The 4,917-nt window shown below is 50.9% G+C and overlaps 1 long non-coding RNA gene across 1 annotated transcript in view; it reads right to left on the bottom strand.

Annotated features, from left to right (window-relative positions):
* LOC121232978 overlaps window positions 1-4,407 on the bottom strand; it is a 6,994-nt gene extending 2,587 nt beyond the window's left edge. The window contains exon 1 of the long non-coding RNA XR_005931784.1: window positions 4,142-4,407. This is a non-coding gene — a long non-coding RNA (uncharacterized LOC121232978). The remainder of the gene's footprint in view (window positions 1-4,141) is intronic.
* Window positions 4,408-4,917: the final 510 nt, after the last annotated feature.

Here is a 4,917-nt window from a genome sequence, read left to right as displayed (position 1 = left end):
GACTGGTGATTACATGCAGGGCAGGGACACAAGCCCTTGCTGTACCAATGGCATTCCCTCTGGGAAATGAAATGTCTGGGTCAGTGGCTGTGCCTTCATTTGCTTTCTCAGGATTGCTGCTACATGGCCTGAGCGTGGCAAGCTCAGGAGCCAGGCATGGGGGGATGGAAGGGGACGTCATGCTAGGGGTATGGTGGTGGTAGAGCTGGGACATTTCTCCACCTCAGGGCCAGGCTTGGTTGTAGGGTGTGGTAAAGTGCTCAGGAACTGGTGCCATGCCCAGAACAAAACAGAAACAAAACCTAAACTGGAAGCAACAAGGGGCCTGAGAAACACGTGGGGTAGGGACCAGGCCAGGATTGCAGGATCTCTTCTCCTGCACCTTCCCAGTGGCCCACTGTTACAGTGCCCTGAGCATCCTCCTGTTCTTGCTTAGAAGTAGCCAATGATTTTCAGATCTCCAGTATTTGGAAAGCCAAAATCCCCCCGAGGGTCCAAGCTGTATGGTTAGTATTCATGTCCTGTTTGAAATGCAGTCAAGATCCCCGCAGGAGGTTTTTGTCACTCCAGTGCCTCGGGACTGTCTCTTGTCTACTGCAGCTCCACTTCAGATGCTCAGTTTTAGTCTGGTGCCATTCTTGGCCTCTACTGTGTCTGTGGTGAGGCATTTGCAGGGGGATGACACTGGGGGTGGCCCTTGCCTGTAGTCCCCAGGGACAGCTGCCTGCATGGGGTGGTAGTCCAAGGAGGCCCCTGTGCCTCTGCTGGGGATTGTGGTGGCAGTGCCCAGGACCATGACTGCCAAGGTCATGGTCTCATTCATGGTGTCTCTCATGGCTCATTTGTGTGCGGGGTGAGCCTAGTCTCTGGGGGTAATAGTCTGATGCTGTCTTTAGTGGCTGGCTGTTGATGTGACTGGAGGTCACATGAAGTGCTTCAAAGCAGGTAAAGAGAAGTCCACATCTGGTGAGCGTCAAAGTAAAGGAAAAAGTATGTGAGCTTAAGCCACTTCATAGCAGGGAGCAGAGGCTTCTGGGGGACATCCAGGAACAATGACTTTCAAGTACTAGGGCAGGCCAGGAGTGAAAGCATCCAATGTAGAGAGCCACAGACCACTTGGGGAAGGTGGAGGAGTGGTGAGGACACACAAAACTCAGCAATTCTGCCAAAGTATTTCCCATTCAAAATATTCTGAGCAACACAATGGGCAAAACTCACTGAAGCAAGTGGGAGCAAGACCTCCAAGTCCTGTCAAATCTCTAGTGTTAAGGCTCCCATCCTCCTCACAATCTCCCACAGCTAAGATTGTCTTTCTCACATTAGTGTGGTGCAGTCCCACCGTCTCCCTCTCTGTCTCCCACACCAGCTGTGGCTGCCATCCAGCTGTGCCCATCCAGCTGTGCCTGGCAGTGCAGTCCTGGGGCAGGGGGAGGCTGCAGCACTGTACCACTGCTGCAGGTAAGCTGCTGAGTCAGGTGCTGCCCTCCACACTGTCCTGCTGAGCAGAGCATCCACCAGCTGCAGAGTGTGCCAGGACCTCTTCTCCACAATTTATTGTGATGTGGCAGATAGAGCTCTGGGCTACAATATCGTCTCATGCTCTTGGAAGGAGGGTAGCATTGGAGAGGTCTGCTTTGGGGACCTGGGCTGTAGTGTTTCCCAACAACTAGCTCTGCAGAGGTAAAAGGGGAGTACGTTGTCACTAAAGCAGGGATAAATCCTCTGTGGCAGGTTTTTGTAGATCAGCATACAAAACAACTGTGCTGTGCCTGTTTGATATATGGATGTGTTATAAGTACAACCTGGGGTGTTCAGTGCTTCTGTGCTTGTGGAATTTGCTGTGGCATCCACCTCTTGTGCAAGAATCTAATTCCTTCAGAGGGGCCCTGCAAAGATCCTTCTCACTTTGATCCTCTCATCTTCCCTCTTTACATCTCCCTGTTGCCTCCTGTTTCTCTAAGGGTGCCAGACACCAGCAGCCTGGTCTTCATGCCTGTGGTGGGTTGACCCTGGCTGGATGCCAGGTGCCCACCAAAGCCGTTCTATCGCTCCCCCTCATCAACTGGACAGGGGAGAGAAAATAGAACAAAAAGCTCATGGGTTGAGATATGGACAAGGAAAGATCACTTGCCAATTACCGTCACAGGCAAAACAGACTTGACTTGGGGAAATTAATTTAATTTATTGCCAATTAAACAGAGCAGATGAGAAATAAGAACAAATCTAAAAACACCTTCCCCCCACCCCTCCCTCCTTCCCGGGCTCAACTTCACTCCTGAATTCTCTACCTCCTCCACCCTAGCGGCACAGGGGGATGGGGAATGGGGGTTATGGTCAGTTCATCACACATTGTCTCTGCTGCTCCTTCTTCACACTCTTCCCCTGCTCCAGCATGGGTCCCTTCCATGGCGTGCAGTCCTTCAGGAGCATACTGCTCCAGCATGGGTCCCCTGCGGGGTCACAAGTCCTGCCAGAAAACCTGCTCCAATGTGGGCTCCTCTCTCCACAGGTCCTGCCAGGAGCCTGCTCCAGCACGGGTTTCCCACGGGGTCACAGCCTCCTTTGGTCATCCACCTGCTCTGGCGTGGGGTCCTCCACGGGCTGCAGGTGGATATCTGCTCCACCGTGGACCTCCATGGGCTGCAGGGGTACAGCCTGCCTCACCATGGTCTTCACCACAGGCTGCAGGGGAATCTGCTCTGGCGCCTGGAGCACCCCCTCCCCCTTCTTCTTCATTGACCTTGCAGTCTGCAGGATTGCTTCTCTCACACATTCTCACTCCTCTCTCCTGGCTGCTGTTGCGCAGCAGTTTCTACCCTTTCTTAAATATGTTATCACAGAGGCGTTACCACCATCGCTGATGGGCTCAGCTTTGGCCAGTGGCGGGTCCATCTTGGAGCCAGCTGGCATTGGTGCTCTCGGATGCAGGGGAAGCTTCTAGCAGCTTCTCACGGAAGCCACCCTTGTAGCCTCCCTGTCCTCTTTTCAGCTGGGATAGAGTTAATTTTCTTTCTAGTAGCTGGTATAATGTTGTGGTTTAGATTTAGTGTGAGAAGAATGTTGATAACACACTGATGTTTTCAGTTGTTGCTAAGTAGTGTTTAGACTAAGTCAAGGATTTTTCAGCTTCTGATGCCCAGCCAGCGAGAAGGCTGGAGGGGAACAAGAAGTTGGGAGGGGACACAGCCAGGGCAGCTGACCCAAAGTGGCCAAAGGGGTATTCCATACCATGTGATGTCATGCCCAGTATATAAACAGGGGGGGAAGCTGGCCAGGGGGGGGGCGGATCACTGCTCAGGAACTGACTGGGCATCAGTCAGTGGGTGGTGAGCAATTGTGGGAACATATTTAGCTAACAGTCACAAGAGCATTCCAGACACCTTTAGAAGGCCTTGAACGGAATAAACAAGAAGACAAAAAAAGAAAGATACCAATTAGAAGAACACAGGTGCGCATTCCATGATAAAGGGAACTTGGCACAAAGAACCTCAATTTGGCAGTTTATCTTGACCAATTAGACTGAGATAAGTCTCGTATGTTTTAGTTAGTATAACCAATTATGTCTTATGTTTATGCGCATGTACAGTGTTGATATAACCAATCATGAAGTGTAACTAGGCGCGTGGACAGTGTGTGAATAATGTGTGTAACCAATAGTAAAATAGCTAAACGCATGTACGGATGTAACCAATGTATAAAATGATGTCTGATGCTCTAGTAAAGGGTCTTCAACTATGATCATATTGATCTGTCGTTGAGTCCATGATTATGCTCCCGCAATTGGCGCCCGAACAGGGACCCCCAAATTCTGCACTATGTTTGGAGAATGAACGGCAGGATAAGAGGAGGACGGGAGGATCCCAACCGATAGACCGGCTGCCCCGGCTGGTGTGCCCATAGAGGCAGGAAGACAGCGCTGTCGTTTTTTCGCCCATCGAGGTGAGGATTCGCCTGTAAAGGAGGCGAGGTGAGGATTGGCCCGTAAAGGAGGCGAGGTGAGGATTCGCCCGTAAAGGAGGTGAGCGGTCGGGGGAGGAGATGGGGTCTACGCTTTCCAAAGAAGAAGCAGTAGTTAAGCTCCTCCATATACTCTCAAAGAGAGACATAAAATATGATGAAGCTTGTTTAAAGCGGCTTTTACAATGGAACAAGGACAGAAACCTTTTAATTAGTGTGGGTACAACTTTTGAGCTTAGTACCCGGGAAGCTATCGGAACCTCCCTATGGGATGAAATTAGTGACGGGTCTAAAGAAGTTAAAGGTCTTGCAACTTTATGGAAATTAATTAAGACAACTCTGCAAGAAATGAAAGCAGATCGTAAAGCATCTGCGTCTGCTTTTGCTGCTCTCTCTCCAACCGCAAGCGAAGGGGAAACGCGGGGAGAAAAACATAATGCAGCGAGAGAGACTTTTGGCTTTCCTGGAGCTTGTCCGCCTGCTCCTGTGCCCTTGACTTCTGCTCCACTCCCTGGGACTGCCGATATTAATCAGCCATCTGACAGTTCCCAAGCCTTCCTAACCATACGCTTAAAGGAAACCCTACAGAATCAGGAAGCAAGTAAAAAATCTGCCTAGGAAAAAACAGCCCCCAGATATCGCCGCTCAACATGAACAAATTATACCTAGCATATACGCTCCGTTGCCTTTGTCTACGCCCGGATCGCCTCAAGAGCGTGAAGAGGGGCCGGGGCTCACTTGGCAGCAGTTGCAGTCAGTAATAGAAAAGCTGGCACAGCTGGAGGCTGCTGTGAAGCGAGAAAAACCGCCAGCCATAACCTTTGATGCACCCCTTTCCCCCCCACCACCCTCTTCCTCCTCCTCCTGCTTCAAACCCTCTTTTTTTTACCTCTGCCCATTCCTTGTCCTACACCTATACCTCTACCTTCTCCACCTCCCAGGGAACCGATCCCCACCTTT

Source organism: Aquila chrysaetos (assembly GCF_900496995.4).
Source record: "Aquila chrysaetos chrysaetos chromosome W unlocalized genomic scaffold, bAquChr1.4 W_unloc_2, whole genome shotgun sequence".
NCBI lineage: Eukaryota > Metazoa > Chordata > Aves > Accipitriformes > Accipitridae > Aquila > Aquila chrysaetos.
The sequence above is the reverse complement of the archived record's forward strand: the minus strand, read 5'-3'. Positions and strand labels throughout refer to the sequence as shown.